General features: G+C 34.9%; 1 protein-coding gene across 2 annotated transcripts in view; it reads right to left on the minus strand.

Annotated features, from left to right (window-relative positions):
* Positions 1-25,382, minus strand: part of LOC120774233 — a 72,778-nt gene that overhangs the window by 10,217 nt on the left and 37,179 nt on the right. Inside the window, exon 1 of one of the 2 annotated variants that reach the window (XM_040103693.1) lies at positions 19,187-19,361. The exons of the other annotated variant lie outside the window; for it this stretch is intronic. The gene's annotated coding sequence lies outside the window, so the exon portion shown is untranslated. Of the gene's footprint in view, positions 1-19,186; positions 19,362-25,382 lie in introns of those variants that run through there. 2 annotated transcript variants of the gene reach the window in all.

Here is a 25,382-nt window from a genome sequence, read left to right on the forward strand (position 1 = left end):
AGTTAGAATCTACATACTTATGTATATATGTGTTGGCATTTTAGAGCTTTTACGCTTTTGGCTTGCGCCCACAGATATGCAACAATATTCGCGTAAATAGTGGCACAAAAACATTTTATTGTTGCAATAACTGTGAAATTTATACATTTAATTAAATTGCAATCGCGCTCCCATACATATCTACACACCCGCATGCATATGAATTGCGAAATGTCAGTGGTCATGAAAATATGTTGCCACAAATACAAACATGTGTTACACACATTGTATACTAATTTCTACGTGTTTATATCTGAAGTTTTTTCAAACTAAATTCGAAAATGAAGCTGCAGCAGGCTTTGGTTCATAGCCAATGTAAATTAGAAGTGGAGCTGCGAATTATCAATAAATACGTACGTACGTATATTGAGTTTAGGGTATCCATTATTTTTCAAGTTGATTTTTTTTTGTGCAGACAGGCCGTGGTTTCATTTTTTGCTGAAAATTCCTAATCCTTGAATTTTGAAAAAGTTATATCCTTATAAAAAAAAATTCTGGTCTAGAAGTTGGGATGCTCTTTTTAATAAAAAAAAATACCTTTCATAGTTATATGCAGTTAAAGTTATACATCAAATGATCTGAGCATTCCTACAAACGCCTTATAATTTCTCTGTTGCTCATACGGCATGGTGTACTATATAAGTAGAGCAAATTCTCTGTTGCTCATACGATATGGTCTACTATATAAATGCGGTTTACTTGGGACATATCATTTGCTCCCAAAAATAAGCCATTTTTATTTTCGAGCGCATACGTCTATGGGACTTTCGCTATGCTTACTTTTCACATATCTGCTATTTGCAACTTCAACAGCCTGTGTTTGTGGGCTGCTGTTAAACCAGCATTTTCGCATTAAATAATTATTTATTTATTATTACTTTTGCGTATTTTGTTGTTATAATTTTTATTTATGCACAGTTAACTTTGACATCCAGCTTCTGGTTGGCACCGAATTGGGAATCTACTTTGGTAATTACAACATACGAATACAATAGCTGGCCTAATTAGAACGCATGTGTGCAATTGTACGCAAATATTTTGCAAATATACCATAATTAGTTTTATAATAAATAAATCAATTGAGAATTGAAAATTTGCGAAGCAACTAATATGCAATATACGAACATAACAGTGAGTTCACGAGCATGCTTGCATAACTATTATATTTAGACATGAGAATCACTGCCGCCAGCAGCCAGAGAAAAGCAGAGATTTTTCAGCGGAGTGGAAAATAACTAAAACACAATTTTTTGGGTTAGAGATTTCATGAGTATTTGTGAAAATAATACATGAGCAATGCTGAAAATAAGGTTAAAGCAGTAAAATAATTTTTTCAAGTATTTTTTCAAGTTAATCCTTAGCAGGGTAAAAATCCGGATCCGTTCACGTTAAGCCCGACTGTCGTGGGAACGGAATGAGAGTCATAGTGGTCGAGTACCTAAAAGTGCATACGTGACTTGAGTTTAGTACCAGTTTTGTGACAAACATAAAAAGTAACCTATAAGTTGGTTACTTTATATGCTTCTTACGTTATAAGTTACTACACATAATCCTATTTTTGAGTCACCTAATTCTCCACGAATCTCTTTGATTTCGTATACGATAAATCTACATTATCCACGTTTTTCTTCTTCTTAATTCACCTCTTGGGTATAGGTTTAAACAAACATTACGTATGCAAATATGTTCATATATATGCACATATTTGTAAAGATCCCGATGTAACTAGTTATAACGACTTAGTTGGCTTCATTCAACCGTTTGACTGGCCACCTATTCGACTTGAATATAAAAACTTTTCTTGTTTACATTCCGCCTTGATTTCATTTTCTCACCATTTTTCTTCATTTACTGCAAGCTTTTCCAACTACCGAGCAATTGCCACTGTGCGCCTGCAAACTTTAGCTCCTTGAGAATTTTAATTATACCCTAATGGTCTATAATGCAAGTACTTGCCTTACCTATCTTACTATCTTTCTTGAGAAAGTAGTTAAAAGAGAGTTTGAAGAGGAATAGCGATAGTGGTGCATTCCACTGCACTTCCGGTGTAGTAAGTAGCATTCATTAGTGTCCCGCGATTACGTTAAGCAATTTCTATTTCGTCTATTTCCTGTTATACTCGCTTACTTGTGTGACCTCGTTTTTACGTATTTTTTCGTGTTTGCTTGTACTATTTTTATTTTTTTTCTCTTTCTTATTAAATTCTCACTTTTGATTAGTTTCTCATTTCAACTTCATTTGGTCTTTATTTTGCTTGGCTTTTAAGAAAGTGAAGCTTTTCGTTTGTGTTTGAAACTTTTGCCATTTCGTAGAGCTTTGCGCACTTTATTACCTCCGCCTAGACGCTACCCGGTCATGCCTTGGCTGTTTTAACTTTTTCATGCCCCGTCAACAATTTCCCACCCATTTTATTTACCATTAGAGTTTGCAGGTATTTTCGAAATTAAAAATTTCAACAATATTCTGAGTCGGTTGTTTTCATTCCTGAATTTGTTAGTAACAAAGTAGAAGAACTGAATATCTTCAAGTAAAATGGAAAACAACGTATCCCCAAAAGTATTGAAATTAATATTTTGGTGCTAACGATTCACCACATTTTAATACATTTATGTAGCATAAAATTTTCTGCTTCCGTTGTCAGATATAACAAATATACAAGGTCTGTCGCAAAAGAAAAGAACAAGAAAAAATTAATATTTTCAAAAGATATATATTTTTATTCAAAGTAGTTTCCTTGTGCTTCGATATAGCGTTTAGCCCGGTCAATTAGCATTTCAAATGAGTGCTCAAGGTCATTTTTCGGAATGCTCTTGAAAATATCGGTCGTCGCCTTTTGGATAGCTGAAATGTCCTAAAACCAGTGTCCTTTCATGGGCAAATGAAGTTTTTCAAATAGGTAAAAATCACAGGGTGCCAGATCAGGTGAGTAGGGTGAGTGATTAATGGTTAATATGGAGTTTTTTGTCAAAAAATCAGTGAGAAGCGTCGACCGATGACACGGCGCATAATCGTGCAACAGGCGCCAGGACCCTGCTTCACGGTATTGTAATCGAGGACGACGAATGCGTGACAAAAGACGCTTTATAACACCAAGATAAAACACACCATTAATCGTTTGGCCAGGTGGGACGAACTCTCGGTGTACAATACCCTCGGAATAGTAAAAACAAATCAACATTGTTTTTATTTTTGACTTCTAAATATGACCGACTTCTGATCGTCACAGAGGTTCTCACGACCTTCTTGGAATCGTTTAAACCACCCATGCACATTACTACGGGATAGGCACTGATCACCATAAACTTTTTTCATCATTTGAAATGTTTCAGTAAACGTTTTCCCAAGTTTAAAACCAAATTTAATATTTGCTCACTTTTTGATCGATAACATCGATTGTAGTTATCCAATTGTCTTAAAATTTTTACGAAATATCAATAAGAAATCAAACTGTTTATTTCACTAGGTAGGCGCCACCAGAAACAGTTATATTTAAAAAGTTCTGTTTCTTTTGCGATAGACTTTGTATAACCATTTTATAACCAATATATAACCATTTTATAACCAAAACTCGAATTTTGGTTCCTTTTATAATGTTTTTCCTTCCATGTAATTTCATGAAAATTGATGTTACGTTAGTTTGCATTTTAGGTGACGATATGAGACCTTCTGCAAAGGAACGATATGTCTAAACACTATTAAAAGAGACTGAAGAATGAATTAATCAAAGAACTTAGTCTTAAATCTGGATTACCTTAAGTTAAAAGTTTTAGTCGTTCAGAGGTCAACAATGGCATTGCTTTTGTAGGAATGAGCTAAAATAATGTTTCAAAATATACTAAAATTCTTCGATTTATTTTTACCAGGTTTGAGACACATTCTTAAAAGTCTCCGAAGTTCTTTAACAACCAATTTTAAAAATATTTTTAGTTAGCAAGATTGGCCACTTTAGTTGAGAATATCAAATAGTTCTGTAGATATAAGAAATTTTTTATTCTTTCAAGAAATAGTTTTCCAAAAAGATACACGATAACCTTGAACAACTGGATTCCAAAATAGGTTTTGCTTACTACAATACGTACTATGACTCATCATAAAGTATTGTCACCAAGAAAACTCCATAACTTCGTCACTCGCCTACGTATGTTTTCTTCAAAACTGTATAGCTTCCACGTTTGAATGTATGTATGAAAGTTATTTATTTATGTAAAATGACTAATTAAATTTCTACGATATTCGCGTTTGCCGCACTATTTGCTCTGCTTCTTCTTTATCTTTTGCATGCCTTAAGCTAATTAAAGACATTCCTTGGAAATAACCCTTCGATTATTCAATGCATGTGACGGCGACAAGCAATCCATATCTCCTTTAGCTGACAGTAGGTTAATGTGTCATAAATAATACGCATCGATAAGCAAATTATCGCTTGTCAATATTTTTGGGTGTCATGCCTACATGCACAGTAAATGTATGCGTAAATATTTCGAATATGAAATTGCTCAAAGCACGCACCACTTGAATGCGTACAACTCTATTAGGCGAACTCACATATCATACACTCGTCCCTGACCAAAGAATTTATACAAATATGCTTATATTTCGTTTTTGTCACGTGATTTTCTGACAGTTATTAATAAATCTGAACATATATGCATATGTAGCTAAAATACTAGAATAAATGCAAGTTCGGCAATTGCCATTTGGCATGCAATATTTCAGCTTCACTCCATCACTCTATTACTCCGGTTCGTTGTAACTCAATTTAAACTAATACAATTGTCTCTCATTTGTGCAAATCGATTTGATTTGTGGTTACTGAAAACTGCTTTTACATATGAATTTTGTTGTTATTATACATTTAGATTTGTGCAGCACAATTTCTGTCCTTTTTGGCAAAAATTTGTCACATGTTCGAAAAAATTTACATTTAATTCAATAAGTAAACACAAATTTGTGGGATGCTATTAACATATTAAAGGATGAGGTAGGCAATAACATAAGCAAGTTTTTATGAATTATGTGAAATATAAATCTTTGCTGATTGTGTGATACTGTGTAGTACTTTATAACAGCTCATGATGTTTTGGCTTATTGTCTGTGAAGTCAGAGACTTAAGAAGATTCAAAAATAAGTATTTAACTTAGAAGGAAGGTAGTGCAAACTAGCAGTATTTGGTAAATATAACAACAAACTGTTTTCGTGAAATTCACTTATAAAAAGAAGAAAAGAAGGAAAACAAGTAAGGAAGGGCTAAGTTCGGGTGTCACCGAACATTTTATACTCTCGCATGATAAAGTGATAATCGAGATTTCATTATACCTCATTTACATATTTTTCAAATACCATATTTGTGTAATGTTTTATTCCGCTATCATCATTGGTTCCTAATGTTTATACTCGTATTATGCAGAGAAGGCATCAGATGGAATTCAAAATAGCGTTATATTGGAAGAAGGCGTGGTTGTGAACCGATTTCACCCATATTTCGTACATGTCATCAGGGTGTTAAAAAAATATTATATACCGAATTTCATTGAAATTGGTTGAGTAGTTCCTGAGATATAGTTTTTGGTCCATAAGTGGGCGAGGCCACGCCCATTTTCAATTTTTAAAAAAAGCCTGGGTGCAACTTTCTTCTGCAATTCCTTCCGTAAAATTTAGTGTTTCTGACGATTTTTGTTAGTCGGTTAACGCACTTTTAGTGATTTTCAACATAACCTTTGTATGGGAGGTGGGCGTGGTTATTATCCGATTTCTTCCATTTTTAAACTCTATATGGAAATGCCTGAAGGAAACGAGTCTATAGAGTTTGGTTTTTCCAAATATGCCCCTCCCTAATGCGATCCTTTGTGCCAAATTTTACTTTAATATCTTTGTTTATGGCTTAGTTATGACACTTTATAGGTTTTCGGTTTTCGCCATTTTGTGGGCGTGGCAGTGGGCTGATTCTGACTCTTTTAGTTTTCTTCTTCTTCTTAATTGGCGTAGACACCGCTTACGCGATTATAGCCGAGTTAACAACAGCGCGCCAGTCGTTTCTTCTTTTCACTACGTGGCGCCAATTGGATATTCCAAGCGAAGCCAGGTCCTTCTCCACTTGGTCCTTCCAACGGAGAGGAGGTCTTCCTCTTCCTCTGCTTCCCCCGGCGGATACTGCGTCGAATACTTTCAGAGCTGGAGTGTTTCATCCATCCGGACATCATGACCTAGCCAGCGTAGCCGCTGTCTTTTAATTCGCTGAACTATGTCAATGTCGTCGTATATCTCGTACAGCTCATCGTTCCATCGAATGCGATATTCGCCGTGGCCAATACGCAAAGGACCATAAATCTTTCGCAGAATTTTTTCTCGAAAACTCATAACGTCGACTCATCGGTTGTTGTCATCACCCAAGCCTCTGCAGTTTTAGGACTTACAAACAACCGTTATGTGAACAAAACTATAATACTCTCCTTAGCAACTTTGTTGCGAGAGTATAAAAACTTAGTAGGGGGCGGGGGCACGTCCATTTTTCCAAAAAAATTACGTCCAAATATGCCCCTCTCTAATGTGATCCTTTGTGCCAAATTTCTCTTTAATATCTTTATTTATGGCTTAGTTATGACACTTTATAGGTTTTCGGTTTTCGCCATTTTTGTGGGCGTGGCAGTGGGCCGATTTTTCTCATCTTCGAACTTGACCTTCTTATGGAGCCAAGAAATACGTGTACCAAGTTTCATCGTGATATCTCAATTTTTACTCAAGTTACAGCTTGCACGGACGGACAGACAGAAATCCGGATTTCAACTCTACTCGTCACCCTGATCACTTTGGTATATATATACCAAATATATCCTATATCTGATTATTTTAGTTTTAGGACTTACAAACAACCGTTATGTGAACAAAGAGAGTATTTCCTTAGCAACTTTGTTGCGAGAGTATAAAAACAAATACTAAGGAGTTATTTGTCAATTAGACAGTAACTTGTCATGTGGCTTATTCATAAGAGTAAAACTTCTCCCTGAACTGTAAATAGAAAATCGATTTATTGGGGTGTCATTAGTTTCTTGTATCGAATTGAAATCGTTGGCTTTCTTGTCGACTTTACATTTTTGTTGTATATGACACTTGTTTGCAAGACAGCAGCGCCCAAAACTAGCGAGCAGAGAAATAGCAAATCGATGGCGTCTAATATTGCAATAACAATAATTGAACCACATATTTTTCTTAACACCAACGAATACCAGCTGAAATTCCGTTAAAGCTTGAAGTGCTCTCTTTAAAACGCTAAAGAATACCTAATTTCAACCGCAACCTGAGTTAGGTATTCTGACCCAACCTGTTCCGTGGCAAGTACGAGTATATGGGAGTATTGCATTTTAAATTAGCAACATACCGCGGTTTCTTGTGTGTATGGGTACATACATTCCAGCAGTATTCGAACGGAAGGCCCAAGCACACTTAAACACACGTAAGCTTATAGGGGAAGACCTAATGCATTGCCAACGCGTTGGTGGGATGGCTGGAAAATTGTTTATGTCATACATGGTGCTCATTAGTTGTGGAAAATTGACATACCGACGTGAAAGCCGGAAAGCGCGGTGGAGGAGTATAATTGTCAGCGGAATGATAAAGTGAGTGGGTGTTCTGGCGATTCTATGCTACACATACACAACATAGAGGTGTGTATTAATGTAGACACGTGAGCACGTGGCGTACTGGTACGCTCATATTAGTCACAGTTAGCCTTTTAAATAAAGCGCGGGCATTTGGAAAAAGGAGCAAAGCGAAAAGTAATGGCCAAAGGTAGAAGTAAATTGCGTAAAAGTCAATACTGCTCAGGGGGTAAGGGGAAATCATGATTAGTCTAATACAAATACACAAATATGTACTTAGTTGGCTGGCGGCTTACACGGCTGTGTAGTGGCATATGCTTATGCTTCTAATGTCTGCCAGAAGAAGAGAGTGCTGAATAATAAATGTTAATAAGCTTTATGAGCAGCCATGCAACTTGACTGAGATACATGTATTTGGCGCGTGCCTTGCTATATGCGTGCATAATATGTAATTTGTAGGTAAGGTCGTGTTAATAAAAAATGTACAAACATACCCGTGCTTCGTGTACAAATAAAGTGGACTCTGTCCTTGCCGACAGACGTACTATACACCATCGTGTGTTTGTTTAGCGCAAGATTTGTTAAATGTTAAACAACACAAGCTTCCATTAAGCGTATGGATTGCCATTCATAACTGTCGCACGCTCAAAGTTCACGACAAACATTCATATGCTCATGTTAGCAATATCTGTACGCAATAAGAGTAATAGATACCCGAGTGTAAATGTATACAAATACACACACGATCTATGACCACACGGATAAATCATTTATATGTAGTCGTGCAAGATACCGACAGACAAGTATTCGTATAAGAGAAACTGAAGTAAAATCTTTAACATTATGCTCCATATACTCACATAGATATTTTCCATTTTTGGATTCGCATGCAGGCAAAATTACTTTTCATGTCGCGTACGTTTGAGTTATGGTGTTCGCAGGTGACTGCCATATCAACAACAATACTAACCCGACCTTAGCAGCGACCTGGGTAAAACCTTATCCAAACTATACAAGTCGGAAAGTGGGGGCATCAATAGCTCGCAATGTATTAAACAAAACCCAGAGTTTGGAAGGCGGTCACAAGCGCCAAAAATAATTATCACATTTTATGTCAAAGCCACATCTTAAAAGTTAAGTTTTAAGTGTAAGTGCAATCGTTTTTATGCCTGTTTATAGACGGAGCTGTCGGTTACTCAATGATATTTGAAATAGTTGCTGATAGTCTACATATCAAAGTTGCAGCAAGCAAACCTAAATTTCTAGATCACCCAGCTGAAAGTGAATTGTTTTCTAAAGTCATGTTTCAGTCGGATTACAAAATATTAGGTGCCAAAACAATAATTTAGCAGTAGCCTATCGATTCCTAGCTTATCGTGCCTTTATTAAGACAAGTCGAATTCCAAAAAAAAAAAATTAACTAACAAAATAAGATGCCGCGGAAACAACCTTCTAACATACGTAAGATTGGATCCTCCCTTCCGCAAATGGTGGGACAATCATTTCAAAACTTCTTTTTCAGATACAAATTCTTGGATATGTAAGTTGTTAAGTTACTATTTCTACAATCTACGTGTGGACTTAACCCAGCGAAATGAAAAGCTATGGCCTGCGCTCCGTTGGAAAGATCAAATAGTGAAAGATTTTGCTTGATATTGATTTTTGCAATTGAGAGAAAATGATGAATCATATAACTGAATGCCACGCTAAACTAGTTAACAAAGTTATAGGGTCAGTCCAAAAAAAAGAAGACGTAGCCTAATAATTAATAATAATAACAATATTAGTCTTGAAGTCGTTAATAGTGCGTTTAGGGTTGGCCAACCTTGCTATCAGAAACATAGAGTGCCTTTGTGATAAGACAGGTATCTGAGCCAGGCCCCTCAGTAAGGCTAGCTTTCCATAGTTTTGGTGCTTTCAACGGGTCATTGCCCTATTGGCGTCCACGTAGTAAGGCGAGGCGACCTACCAGACGTCACCTGCAGAAACTCTTTGCAGAAGACGAGGTGAAAACAACTCATCACTTTCTTCTTGAATGTCGCGCGCTTGGGAGGTCAAGACTTAAACACTTAGAACCGCATACATACATTTCGTGAATACATCTCGTCAAATGAAAAATGTTTACATATACGAATAAGAATTTGACTCCGATGTTCGAATGCTACTGTGGTCCGATATCGGCTATTTCAACAAATGAGCACATTCTTGGTGAGAAATGGGAGGGTGTAAGATTTCAGATCGATATCTAAAAAACGGAGAAACTAGCTCGCGTATATGTAGAAGGACATTGTTAAATCGGCTCAGCTCGTTACGCTGATTATTTATATATATATATAGACTTTATATGATTTCCGACATTATCTTTAGGTGTTACAAACATCGTGGAAATGCTAATTTAACCAGTTCAGTTTCGAAAAAATATATGTCTTTTAAAAAAATTAAGAAACGAACCAATCATGTACGTTTTTAAAATTCTCCTATTATTTACTTTGACCATGTATGCGACCATACATCCATAAACTCGAACGTTTATGTTGGCGCCCTTGACTTTCTTAAGTTTTGTAAGTTTTTTAACATTTTTATTTTTCAACTCAAACTGCTTGTTGTTGTTCAAGTATAATTTTTCTACGATTTTGAATATTTATGCTACTTTTTGACACTGGCTTATCGTCTTCACGAAGTATACATATGTACGAGTATGTTGTATATGCCATCGAGCGAAGAAGGGCATAAATATGTATGTATATACATCCACATACATATATGCATGTGTATGGTGTGAGAACGTGTAGAGTCTGCATTGTTTGAAGTTCAAGCTAACTTTTGAGTACGCGCCATCACACGTTCAATGCGTTTCATGCATTGACTGGCTGGAAGTTGTTGTTGCGCGATGGAAATCAAATGGTGGAAGAGAGCTCAAGAGAATTTGCATAAAATTTCAAAGTCAAACAAATTGAGCGCGCGTTTGAAAAATACCAGCACGATTAAACGCTTACATTTATGTGCGTATGTTTGCATACCAACCACTACAAGGCGCCGGCAGAGCGAAGTACCTTCATCATAACAACAGCGCCTCGCGAAAAAAATAAACGAAAAACTGACCAACAGCTATAACCCCGCGTTAAAGCAAATGTAGCGAGGAGCTCTAAAACGTGTGCCGTGCCTTTTTAGAAACCGTTGGCCAAAAGCGATCTGTGACGCATATTGTAAAAGTAATTATACAAACAATAAAAATAATAATATTAAAGTCAATGCATTTGACGTGAGGCCTGTCAACAATCACACGTTCAGCTCTGATTCAATGTAAATGTCAATAAACGATTAGTATGGCAGACAGTACGTACATAAATGATGCATACATACATATGTATGTACATACGTGGGTGTACGTAGCGTTGCCAAACGTTTTCGCCGCTTTGTTTACAAACACTTCACGGTATGTGACAGTTGTGAAATCTATGCATGGCGGCATGATAATTGAATGATCCAACACTGACACTGACAGTGAGAAACCATGAAAGCTAAACTATTTAAAAGAGACAGTCCCAATAAATATTTCGAAGTATTTTTGTGACCATTTGTGTACATTAGTGTGAACCGAGTGGGAAGATTTATATGTGTTTGATAGAATTTTCGAAAGATTTAGGTCACATACATTTTTATTGCGCTCAGTATTTTTGTACAATAGATGGGAAAGTGTGGAAAAATTTATTGTAATTAGGAAAAAACGCACTTTACAGTTGTATTTATAAAAAAATAATTAATAATAATTAATCATTTCAAGAGAATATGAGCGAAATAAGCGAACACAGCTACAGAACAGAGTTCAAAAAAATATTTTACTGAACTAGCTTTAGCTTATAAACTGAAAATGTTTATATTTGTGGTATAGTAGATATTAATGCCGGCTACATAATAGCATTTTAAAACTGAAATTTTCTGTTTGGAAATTTATGCTCTGAAAAAGGTAAGTTTAGGTCATCGCAAATATTTTGTTGTTTTTATAACTTTTTTTGTAATATTTTGTTTAATTATTTTTTTAACTAAAAAAAACTGCTAGACCATGGGGTCAATAGTTATTTGTTATCAACACTATATTTTTTAAAACTTTTTTTAAAAATACTATAATATTGATTCCACAAAGCATGCTCTTTTTTTAATTTTATTAAAAAAATGTTAATATTTTTTTAAATGTTGGTTTATCAAAAAAACATTTAAAAAAAAATTAATTGAAGTCACTAATAAAAATTGTCTTCTTCTTTACTGGCAAAAAAAATTGATAGATAAAAAATATGTTTTTACAAACAATAGTAAAACAGCGTAAAATATTAATGTAATGTAAAACCGCCCAGACCCTAGCGATCGTGGAAAAAACTAAAGTAATGCAGACGCTCACAAATTTTTATATATTTGCACATACCGATTGTGTTTATTTGGCTGCTTGAAAACAAACGTTTAGCTAGCGTTAATTGATATCTCGGGGTCATTGATATGGAATTTACGTTTCGCTTTAAGTTAGTATTATAACGAATTTTTTTAGTATTTTTTTCGGCGGAACTACGCAGCGTATGAGTAATGGGAATTTGTGAAATTTCAGTGTCTTACTTATACTGCATACATATGCAAAAATATGTAGGTATACAAATGTGTGTATGCATATATACATTAACTAAGCGCATGCCAAGTTCTGCAGCCATATTAAATTAATGTATTATAACCAGCGCAGACACTTTATTTAAGACGCAGAAACTTAAGCATTGATTTCGAAAATTTAATCAGAATCCAGCAGTATATTTAAGCTAGAGTAAATATTACTGACACAGGTTGCTTTTCAAAGCTATTTTTACATAATTAATCAAACAATGTGGCAAAAAAGCACACGGAAATTGTAATTAAATTTCCCGGGTAAATGATATTTCAAAAAAATGTATTTTGCTGAGTTGGTAGCACTGTTCTTAATTACTATGCCAAATATGATTGCGAGCTGTCAACCAGTTTCTTTATAGCGGCTGCTTGAATCGATACACTTCTGTAGTTTGTTGCGATTCTTACAATGGATAAAAATATCGATCACGGAATTTGTCTCAAATTTTAAATTTCTAACCAAATGTCATCTCTCGCGAGTCCGTTCGAATGATTTTGGAGGATATTTTGTGTACGAAACGCGTTCTTTTTCGACTTTTCGCAATAAAGTTGAAGGACAGATGGTCAATGAGGATTTCTGTTTGGCCGTATTGAGGTGTTTGCGTGAAAAACGCAACGAATACAACTGATCAACCAGATTAGGCTCCGTGGGAATTTTTCTTTTTCCCGAAACTGAAATTGATATTCCGTGAAAGACGCTTTCAGTTGATCGAAGATAAACTAACTGTAAGAGCTGAAGCCATCCCAAAAAGTGCTTATTAAAAGTGTTTCGAGGACTGTAAAATTCGTTGGCATCTGGTGTTTGAGCATCTGGTATCGACCACAGGAGAGTAATGCTTAGCGAATCGAATAAAGCTGTTACTTATTCATCACGCTTACAGCTTATTAAAGTGGTGTCTCAAATCAATACAGTTATCATAATCTTTATTAAAAAAGGTCATCGATCATTCAATTGCAGGATCAAAACAAATATATTTTCATTAGTATTTTTTTTTTAAACAGTTTCGAATGCTAGTAGTACCCACATCATTATTTATGGTGCAATGTTAAGTCTATAAGGCGAGAATTCAAAACCCGTATGAAAAAGTCTTTCCTAAAGTGGTCAGAATGTCAAACTTTGAGGAAAACACGTAAGCTTTTTCAAAAACTCATTGAGTTGCTTTTTGCGACTTCAAACTTCTACGGTCAGGAAATTCTTATTGAAATTTTCAACAGCTCTTCTTATTTATAGGCGTAGGCACCGCTTAAGAGGTTATAGTGTTATATTTTATAGATTATATTTTCAACAGCTACTGTTGTATAAATTAAATAAAAGTATATATTGGGTAATCGAAAAAGTCTTTTCGTATTTCTAGACAAACTTCAACTTATTTTTTTATATTTATAATAACAAATATGTACCATTTTGGTCGACTATTTTTTGCCATTTTTCCGCTCGAGACATTATTCCATCAGTGCAAATTGAAATTTCAACTTCCCCAAATTAAATAATTTTTTGGTCAAATGAAGCTTAAATGTTGAATAACTTTGGCAATTGCTAGCCGATTAGTTGCTTAGATACAATATAGGAACCAATGTTAGTATAATCGTGATCTCACCTTTCCAACACTATATGGTATGACACAATGTGATTGGTAGTACTGGAGATATTTGACTGCAACAACATATACGAAAAGACATTTCGACTATCAAATATTAATATGCATAATAATTTTTGATATCTTCAGTGCCAATTTTGAAAGTTTCGGGATAAAGCTATTTTTCAATCAATAATTGTGTCCATAATTAAATATTTCCAATTTATGGGTTGAGATTTCCTTAGAAAAAAAAGAATGATGTTGCATGAAAGAGGACTGCGCTAACTAATGCTGAAATCATACATAAATTCGGGATTAAATATACAAATTTTTTCAAAACGTCAAATAAAAAAACCAATCGGACTAAATTAATGATAAGTACGAACTATAATTTAGGGCAAATTCGGCATGACTTCTAACCAAATGCTGATAACCATTGGCAATGAATACGAAAAAATTATAAATAAATATTACGAATAATTAGTTTTCTCTTTTAATTTAAAAGTTTTATTGAAGTTTTATATTATTGTGATAACGTCGCACTTTCTTTTTGTTTTTTAATTATTTATGAGAATTGCATTTTTTCAGCGCAGTTGGTTTTTCCTGCTTAATAATCATAACACACAACGCGTAAAAAGCATTTTAATTCTGTCCAAAAAAAAAATTTGCCATTGAAATGCAGCGTTTCACAAATGCGCACCACCTGCACCCAAACTAAGGCGTAATATTTGCCAAACCGATGCATTAACATGCGCGTCTACTGCAGTTGAGTGCAAAAGCTGCACGAGTACTATTAAAGTGAAAAATGACCGAGTTGATCGACCGCTTTGTTTAAAGCTCAATTAGTTGACTACACAAACGCGCCGAATGTTGCACAAAATTTCAAAAGAAACTGCGAAAGCATAAATTATTTTATAAAAACCATAAAACAAATTGCGTAGACCGAAGCAATGGACGCAAAAAGAACCGAACCGAACCGCACAATAAATTGCGCAAAAAGCTAACAATGCGAAGTTCGCAGCGCTATCGTACCCCAAATGCAAAATAAAGCGAAAAATATATACATACATATATAAAAGTCGCATTTGGAAATCAAAAATATACGAAGAATGGTGCACATATGCACTCAAAAATTGTAACGTCGTTTTTCGTCTTTTTTAGTGTATTTGTTATTTTTTGGCTGCACGTGGAAATGCCATACAAATATGCACAATTCATTTTTTGCGGCATTAAAAACTTACCACTAAATGTATTTATAACATTTCGACTTTTTTTGTAATAAGCCCAATGTTGTTTAAAACAAACAAATAAAAACGAAAAAGCCGATTTACCTCGAGAAAATATGAATATGAAATATGGTCAGAAATATGTGTAGACGCAAAATTTGCATTTTATTATAGTTGGAATTTCGTGTATGCAAAAACAAACAAGAAGATAGATATGTACACATAATTGAACGTGTGGCTTGTATGTTTGTTTTCACAAAATATTACTAAGGCAACGCGTATTTGGAGTTGAATCTGCACTTAGGCGGTTTTTGAACCCGCTGTTAGCGAATACTTGCGTCACAGCGGCATGACCTTCAAAAATCAGCGAATAAAAAACCGACAATGAAGATAATGTATACAAATGGGTTTGGCAGTACGAAATGGCATAGAAAAAGTTATTGACACCTAGTGGATTTTGAAGCATTTTTCAAACAAACATTTTATAATTTTGGCACTATGTATATTAGTATGTTTTAATGTTCATAGCACAAAAAAAAAATAAAAGCCAAGCAAAAATTTAAAAATATAATTATAAACTGTTGTAAGTATTTTCATATTTTTTATCAATCATCAATCCTTTATCTTAAAGTATAAGTTTAGTTACCGGCTTTTGAATAAATTTGAAGTAATACAGTTTCTGTGACTTTTCAAGTGTTTTCAACAGTTTTTTTGCAAAAGTCTTTGTGTTATTTTCAATTGATACCTAACAGAGTTTGTTGACCGACTTGCATATATGCATTTTAGCGCCTCGGTTGACGAGGTGTGAGCTTAAGTGAATTTTTCAATAAATTATGACTATACGGCATGTAAATATTGAATAACTTTGGCATTTGCTAACCGATTAGTTGTTAAGAAATATTTTGGAAGCCAAAATTATTATAGTCGTGATATGTTTAATATTGAAAGAATGGATTGAAATCGACTTTACTCGTATAACCATACTTAGTAATAGTCAAGCGGCACTTAAAGCTGTGTCCTCCTACGAAAACAAATCGCTCTTGATGAAGGAGTGTATATGTATAATGGCTAAATAGCCTAGCGGAACGTTACCAAGTGCAGCTCATCTGGGTGCCCTTTCTACAAAGGCATAGCCGGGAACGAACTGGCTGATGAGCTCGCACGCCGCGCAGGATCCACTAACATGATAACTGCATGGCTACGGCAATTAACCTCCCTACGCAATTAACCTGCCTAGGGACAAATTCAGACAGTAGTCGCATTGAACACTGAAGAGGCACTTACACCACTTGGTCCTAGCTTCTTGCGTAAATTGACGGTTCTGCGACAGGGAGCCTGAAACACCAGAATATTTGCTAATTGACTGCACAGCAGTGTGCAGACGCAGATTGAAGGCCATTCGAAACATGTTTCCAAATAGGAATCATGCCCTAGGTGAGTATTTGTGCTTTAGGAGAGGGCGCAATAGACCTAAGGTCGCGGTGCATTCCTCAATCAAATTGTCGATTATTTCTTTTAACTCAATAATTTTCCTTTTTCACTCATACTGAAAGCATTAATAATAAACAAAAAAGCATAATTAGAGAAAATAAAACCAGTTCTAGGCAGTTGTTTGATGAAAACTGTTTGAAAACGAGTGGGCTCAGTTTCTGTTACGAATATTCCCAGAAATATGAGAAATTAAGTGTCAATTTTTATACTTCATATTTCACGCTTGTGACGTCTTTTTGAAAACCAGCAGTATTTCTCGGACTACTGACGAGCTCATTTTTAATTTAATTAATTTATTTTTGTATATGAATTAGAAATGCATTTATTTTTTTCAAAGTTATTAATATTTTTTTTATACATATTTATATAAAACATGGCGCATACTGTACATATGTTCGTAACCAAAGAATCGTAAAAATTATACTAAAACAAAAAATATTTGGAGTATTATAATACTATTTCCATAGGCTAAACAAAAATGTTTGAGAAATATTTAAATGAATTACAAAAACATTTATCTCAAAAAGTCAGCTCAAAAAATGTTTTCCAAAAATTTTTGGGCACTTTTAAAAATTCTAATTTAAGATAATTAAAAATTCTAATATTTTCTATACAAAGATTAAAATGAGCATGCAAAAATATTTATACGAGTATGCAGAAGGAGCACTATTTTTATATCGCATTATAAAATTTGCATACGCTTATAGAGTTAACTTAAAACATTCAGGGGATATTGCTCTAAAATCATTAAAAATCGCAATTTCAAATTGTGCTTAGCTTATGTTTTTCTTACAGGGCATCAGCTTAACTCCGCCTAGCTAATAAATCTCGACACACGAATACTTTGAAATGTGCTAATGATAATTTTTAGAACTTTGACTGATGAATGTTGTATATAAAACTGGAGTAACATGTGGCCAAAGTTCCATTGTTTGTTATTGAAGTTGGGTGTGGTATATACATACATATGTTAGTTTTGCATAATAAGTATACACATTAAGTTTAAAACATATTTGCTTTTTGTGGCAAGCGACATATGACAATTTCATGAAATTTCAATAAGAATTAAAAAAAAATAAGTTGAAGTTTGATTAAAAATACGAAAAGACTTTTTCGACTACCCAACATTACCAAACTAAGAAATTATAACTTCGGCTGCAAAGAAAGCATAAATACATTTTTAAAGCACAAAAACGTATAAAAGATCTTTATCTTGATTTTGATCGGTCAGTTTGTAGGGTAACTATACGATATAGTAGTCTGATCTGAATCATTTTTTTTAATTGATATCTCTTTATATAAAGAAGTTTTCCATACAAATACATGTATAAGATCGTTCAGTTTGTATGTTATAGAGGTCCGATATTAGCAGTTCCAACAAATGTGCAGCTTCTTTGGAAGAAAAACGTATTACAATATATATGTATTACAAAAACTGAGAGACTAGTTCGTGTATACACACACGGACAGACAGACGGGCACGGCTAAATCGACTCAGCTCGTCACGCTGATCTCTATATGGTACTTTATAGGATCTCCGACGTTTCTTTTTGAGTGTTACAAATATCGAACACATATCCCAACTATTCCCTGTGCAGGGTATAATAACCATGAGTGGTTGTATCTTTTAAGAATTTATTAAGACGTTACATGGGTTGAAGGGTTACAAAAAAATTATTATATTGTTAAATTCTACAACGCCTCTAGAACACTGTCCATTTTCAAGTTGATCCGATTAATAGTTTCGGAGATACATCCTTGAGAACTTGTGCGCTCAAGACTAGCTAGGCTAATTGACCCGTCTTCAAACGCGTTTTTCTCGAAACTGTGCTTTTGAAGTCGGTTGGCAAAATTTCTCGAGCAACACTCAACCGATCTTCATGAAATTTTACACAGGTCTTTGAGATACAATTATTTGTTAATAGTGTATGTTTGTATTAATAAAAACACTAATAAAATATTTTGTATTTTATATGAGGAAAAAATTGTTGAAAAAACATGTTTTTTATAAATGTTTTTATATTATTTATATATTATTATATTATTGATTGTTTGTTTGTTTCTACAAAATTCAATATGTACTACTTAATTTCAACTTATATAAACTCGTATTTCAAAACGATTTTTAATTTGTGCCGATTCAGCTGTCAATTTTTTTTATTGTACAATTATCTAAAAGTCCGTTATATATAGTTATGGTTAGTTAGCATGTAATTGTTTTCAATTCACTAGAACATGATTTTCTTAATCATTTTATTTTTTATAAGAAATAAATCGGAATCACTTTGGAACAGTTAAAACAAAATATTCAGTGTGTAAACAAAATTGGATAGCCCACGTGAATTATTTATAAAATTTTTCTTTTAAAAATTTATCACATTCCATATTATATTCTTTTACTATCGTTTCCACCATATTAAAACTCAAATTTTCAATCAGCAATTTATTTTTCATTGGCACAATTTTTCACAGAATTTTCCAATCAGCATAGCACAGTTCTCTGTATCACATATTAATTGATATTTTCGTTTAGTAATCAAGGGACACTCATTTTTATTCTTTAAATTAATATTAAAAACTAAACACATTTTTGACATAATTTTTTTCAACATACCTCAAAATTCTTTAAATTTATAATATCACACTAAATTAGTTAGAAGCAGAGAACCTACAAACCGCGCGCGTTCACCACCAAGAAAAAAATCAAACTGACCAAATAATTTGCCGAATTTCAAACAAATTTGTGCTCACTTTTAGTAACAACTGTCTTAAAAACAGCAATAGTGTGCAATGCTTGAGCTTGGTGCAATATGTGGTAATCGAATAGTAAGATATAAATGTTGAGTTGTACTAACACACAAACACACAGCTACGAGTAATAAATAAGTTAACGCATGTAGTACTAAATTGGGCTGAGTTGAGTAGGGCTAAGAGCGCTAAAAGCGAAGAGCGAAATTTCGTTGAATCAGTTTCAGTGAATGCTCCAACAAGGCCGTCCGAAACAGTGAATAGATTTGGTAATTCTCTCCAATACAAACGCTTATATTGAGGAGAGTGCCGCTCTCTCTCTGCTGTTTATGCACGCGATGCAATCTAAAAGATCAAGCGAGCGGCCAGAGTAGGTCACTCAGTCAGCAGCGAGGCAGTAGGTGCAGCAGCCAGCCAAATAGCCAGCCGGTCCAAAATGCATGCCACCAGACAGTTGTTTATATTGTGGGTTTTTACTGCGATTGCAACGTGCAACTTGAGTGCTAGTGTTGTTGACTAACCGATACAGCTGTTGCATAATAAAACCAACACTTTGATTGTTGATTCACTTGTGCTATTCGTATGCAGTGAATGGCGTCAGCGATGACGTCGTCGCTTTTAAATTACCCACCAATTACCCGTTTTTTTATCTCTCTTTGCGTTTACTTTTTACGAATTTTGGGTTTTCTTCAAGTTTTTACCCATTTATCAGTACAACGGCTACGCTCAAAACGATTGGTACGCATGCGTAGTTCGCGTTTAACGCTCAGCACTTACTTGTAGTATGATACATGGACCTACATATATTGCCGGCCATATAGGTAAATGCTCCATTTAAGTGAACATTAAATCATGTTTAACCTTGAGCTTTGAACCAAATGTTTTTATGATAGGTGCTTATGTGAATACACTGACAGAAATTGTTTTTGGAGTATAGCAACATGTTTCAAAAGGCATGAGAAGTAGTATTGTTCACATAACAACTGTGATGGTTGGGTTATACTTGTATGTAAGTTAGAATCATAAGAAGAAATCTACCATCAGCATATAAGTATAATCAAATAGAGATATGTCAATACAATCTGATATAGGATGTAAAAAATGAGACAAAAGCTTATTATTCAATACTTGGAACATATTACTTATCTGCTCTCTAGGAATAATAGGTCTGTTACTCTCATAACGTGTAAATAAAAGTAAATTTCTACCCACGCTGCTAATTTTACAATAATTATTATATAATGAAATAATGAAAATAAAATATAATGTATTTAAATCTAATTATATAACCGTAAAGTTAATTACAGCTGTTCACCAGAGGTGCGGCTGCGTGCGGGCTCACTATATAAATATGTATAAAACTTTATACGACTCGAATAGCGATGCTGTTGGCTGAGAAACCATTCCCAATGGGAAGAAAACAACAGCCTCGGATGAAAATTATGAACGACCGCAGCACCTAGAATGTCTGTTCCCTAAATTAGGAAGGTTCCGTCGCCCAGTTAGTTGATGTCTACATTATAGTAAAGGCAAGAAATGCGATAGACGGGACAAAAAGCAGACTTTTACTACACCGGACATTAAAAGAAGACATACCGACAGTGGAAGAGGGAAGCCAGGAGCATGTACAGACAAAACCAGAAAGAGGCCGAAAGAAGAAGAGTTTGAAAAACTCGTTGGCAGGGGTAATGAAAAGATGAGGTCATTGACGGAAGGTTTTAAGACCGGACCCATTGTGGTAATCTAGTGGCTGACATTCAGAGCAAGTTGAAGTTATGCAGAGAACAATCGATGACGATGGAATATATATTCCGTGGGAAAGTCCGACTATCGGGAAGGACTTCTCTGAGCTATTCGGTACCAAGCAAGCTTTCTGACACAAGTACTCACTTTCTTATGATTTCTTCAATCTTTTACTGAAGAAAATAATACGAAGTGCAGAACTAAATAGAGAAGGAACTATTACAAAAATGTACAGCTGCTAACGTACGTGGTATCATTGTCCTCAACAACCGCGTTGTAAGTTTTGCTTTCTCTAAACTGAATAAGGAAGCGAAGTATATGGGTCTGGTTATGAACGAAGACAAGACAAAATATCTATAGCCATCAAACAAACAGTCATCGGATTCGCGACTTGGCTCACATGTCACTGTTGACAGTCACAACTTCGAAGTCGTAGATAATCTCGTCTATCTTGGGGGTATTAACACCAACAACGTCAGCCTCGAAATCCAATGCAGAATAACTCTTGCCAACAGGTGCTACTTTGGACTGGCGAACAAAGACCAAACACTAAAAGTCACTCATTATTCCGGTCCTGCTATATAGTGCGGAGACATGAACAATAACATTATCTGATGAGTCGGCCTTAGAGCGATCAGTTTTTATGGCATATACGACGACCATTGGAAAGTTTGACATTTTTTAGCATAACATCACTCAGAACGTTTTGTCATTTAATCGTGAATTGTTTTATTTACAGGGAATTAAAAAATTCATCTCGGCCAAAAAATTGAATTAACTCATGAACATTTTCGTGCGATAATTTTTCACAACTTTCGACGTGGATTATCACGACAAGAGTGCATCGATGAACTAAAATCTTTGTATGGATATGAAGCACCACCCTATAGCACTGTGAAAAACTGGTACAACGAATTCAATCGTGGCCGACGCTCGCTCAAAGACGAATTCCGTGAAGGTCGTCGCCGTTGTGCCAGAAAACATCGATGCCGTACGTGAACTGATAATGCAAGACCGTCATGTAACATACCTTCAGATAGAGGCATGCCTATGCATTTCTCCCACCAGCATACATTCGATATTGCATGAACACCTGGCCGTAAAAAAGGTTTGTTCTCGTTGGATCCCGCACAATTTGACAATCGCTCAAAAAAAGGCTCGTGTGGATTAGTGTAAAGAAATGCTGAAAAAATACGATCGCGGTGCTTCAAAAGACGTTTATAAGATCGTCACAGGTGACGAATCATGGATCTATGCGTATCGACAAAACAAAAAATAAAAAAAAAAAATAAAAAAAATCCATTTTCGTTGATAAATATGCCTATTTACATTATTAGGCCAGAAATATATATAGCAACCTACGTATATGCAATAGTTGTCCAACGTCGGCAGGTCCGAAGAAGGAGCCACTCCTTTGTGAACAAAGTACGGGTGAAAAACTTCTAATCGATATCTCAAAAACTAGGTTATATTAAGGCGAACAGACGGATAGACGGACGCCTCAAACATTGTGGCATACTTAATATAACCTGTCCGTCAATCCATCTTGATCTTGGCCTTCTCCTAGCCTTAGTGTACAATGCTTTGGCTGCAACAATTTTCTTATACGCTCTTAGTAATATTATCATAATAACATCCGATCAGAAATTTCATTCCTTCATCACTCTTTGTCAATAATAATAGCATTATGGGGAGTTGTTGTTCACTTCCGACAGATGATCTAAATGAAAATACAAAAAACACGTTGCCAATCATCAAGGAAATGCAAACATCAAAAATATGTTTGTATTTACTCATAACACTATTTCACCCAGTGGATTTCGAAGGATCATACTCTTGTGAAACAATACCTCTTAAGATCAAATATGTATTACCAAATGTATGAAGAAAGCACCATCCATTGTAGAAAAAACTTGGCAAAGGTCAAACATTCATTATATAGACTATCTTCATTCATACATATTGCACATCACCAATCCTTCAACTTGCATAAGGCACAAAACATTACAGATAAAGAAAAATAAGATTAAAGAAAACAAACAATGACGACATTGTGCAAAAACCACAATAATCATATTATTTGATATATTACACGTTACCATATACATATAAGTTCTTCCACTCGATAATAAACTGGAAACTTTTAAGTTCTAACTAATACTGAAATTCGGCTTTAAAGGTATACAAGTGGTCCTGTATACTTTACCGTACAGATGACATAAAATTAAAATAAGTGCATTACCATTAAAATTTCATGGCAATTAATACTTAATGAAGAAATAAAATTAATTATATAAATCATTTAATTAAATTGTGTTAATCATTTTAATTCATGAAGTATTCAATTGACACACTTGACTCTGATCGATATCAATTAAATTGAAATGTAAGTGAAATATGAACAAGTGACACGACATTAAACGCTTAGCCTCACCCAACCCCCCCACGACCCTTTGAAGCGCCAACAACCACAATTAACCCGCACTTTTAAGTTCCCGCTACCCTCAGAGATATTTCGAAGCCAACGACCGCAAAGTGTTGGAAATTATTTAATACGCATTCGAGTCATGTTGCGTTGAGCGGCGCTTATCTCGTCAGCATATAATGACTGTCAGCGGCAGTGGCAGCCAGCAGCCGCTGGCACTTGGCTGTTGGCTGTCGGCAGCTAGCAACAGGCAAATGACTTTGCTCTGTGTTTGAGGACCAGCCGCACCCCCACCAGCGCCAGTTTGGCGCGTTGACGACAAAATGAAACGGTACGTTGCTTTTCATTGATGGTGTTAACAAAAAGTTACAATCGTTATAATAAATATTTTGGCGCATGCGGTCTGTGTGTGGACGTGTTTGTATGTGTGTGTGTTAAGCTATGCGTGTGAGCAATATGTGCAACGTGTAATTTATTGTTAATTACATAATATTTTAACTACTCATTAAAAAATTATGTTGTCACTACAAACAATGTGGCATATCGCGCTATACATTCATAAGTACATATGTATGTATGTATAATGTCTCTTTATTCTTTGTGTTGTGCTTAATAATAATTTTTATTGTTTACCTTTTTAATGTTAAATTTTTTGTTACAACATGCAGCATACGCCACTGTAGGTAGAAAATGCCTCTGCCAATACACCAGCAAGTACTAATTGTAGACAACTATTTTTCCGACAATTTAGCATTAGATGGTGTCTTTACGTACGAATTTACATGTATTGCACATAATATGTATGTATTATGTATATTATTCGCCGTATATTTTACATAATACATATAAGGTAAAAACACAAATTGATGAATTTATTTGAAGTATTATTTGAGCGTGGTTCATTTGTGGGATGTTGAAGTACTCCACAATATGATTCTCTGTAATGTCATATGTCCATACCAACTCTTGTCAACATCAGCTCATAACCAAGCGTTAGAGAGTAGCCACTCGAACAAATTATGTAAGATGTTTAAACAAACAGGCGGAACTTACGCTGCAACTCTGTGTTATCATGGCCTCTGACGCATGTTGAATTGTGCTACGACTCTTTCTTGGTGGAGAAATTCTTTTCTCCGTTTCAAAAACGGTTTACTAATCTCTTAATTTTATTAAGATTACTTAAATGTTAGCCGATATATGCGGCATAAAGTCACTCATAAGTTTCAAATCTTTATATTAGACTCATGGAGTATTTGATCCGATTCCACCCTTTTGTAACATGCAAACATAATACACTTAGGAAAAGATTCTCTCTGAATTTCAATTGCATATCTCACAATTTGTCTGTCAGTCCGTCCGTCCATCTGATAACGCGATACCGGCCGCCTTTAGGTGAAAGCGTATATCTCAAGAACTAATATTAAAATTCGAGGAGCATATTGTCTTGATGACAGCATGACCTTGTTTCAAACCAGCGTAAAATCTAGACGATACTGCGCTTAGATCTCATATATCTAATATACATGTTATGGAACTTTTGTCTCACTTTATATCGCATTAGTCGGCCATTATGTAGGAAATCTTAAAGAAATTCAGAAAAAATTCCACACTAATAGCAGTGTATCCTATTGCCTAAAATGGAGGAAATCAAAATGATACACTTCCCCAAGTTCCCATATACTTAATATTCGGATTACCAAACTGTCGCTTGACTTTACAACTTATGCTTTGGTCGATCCGCGAGGTTTCCTAATTAAAATCAGAGGCATTCAGGTCAGAATATTTCCTAGCCCCCGTGTACCTTTTTTCATCTTTTGGTTGATGTTGTCCTCGTATACCTCACATATTAAATAAAGCCGCTTTGATTCTAAATACTTTCATTTGCCAATTGGCC

Source organism: Bactrocera tryoni, chromosome 4, assembly GCF_016617805.1.
Source record: "Bactrocera tryoni isolate S06 chromosome 4, CSIRO_BtryS06_freeze2, whole genome shotgun sequence".
In the NCBI taxonomy this organism is placed as follows: domain Eukaryota; kingdom Metazoa; phylum Arthropoda; class Insecta; order Diptera; family Tephritidae; genus Bactrocera; species Bactrocera tryoni.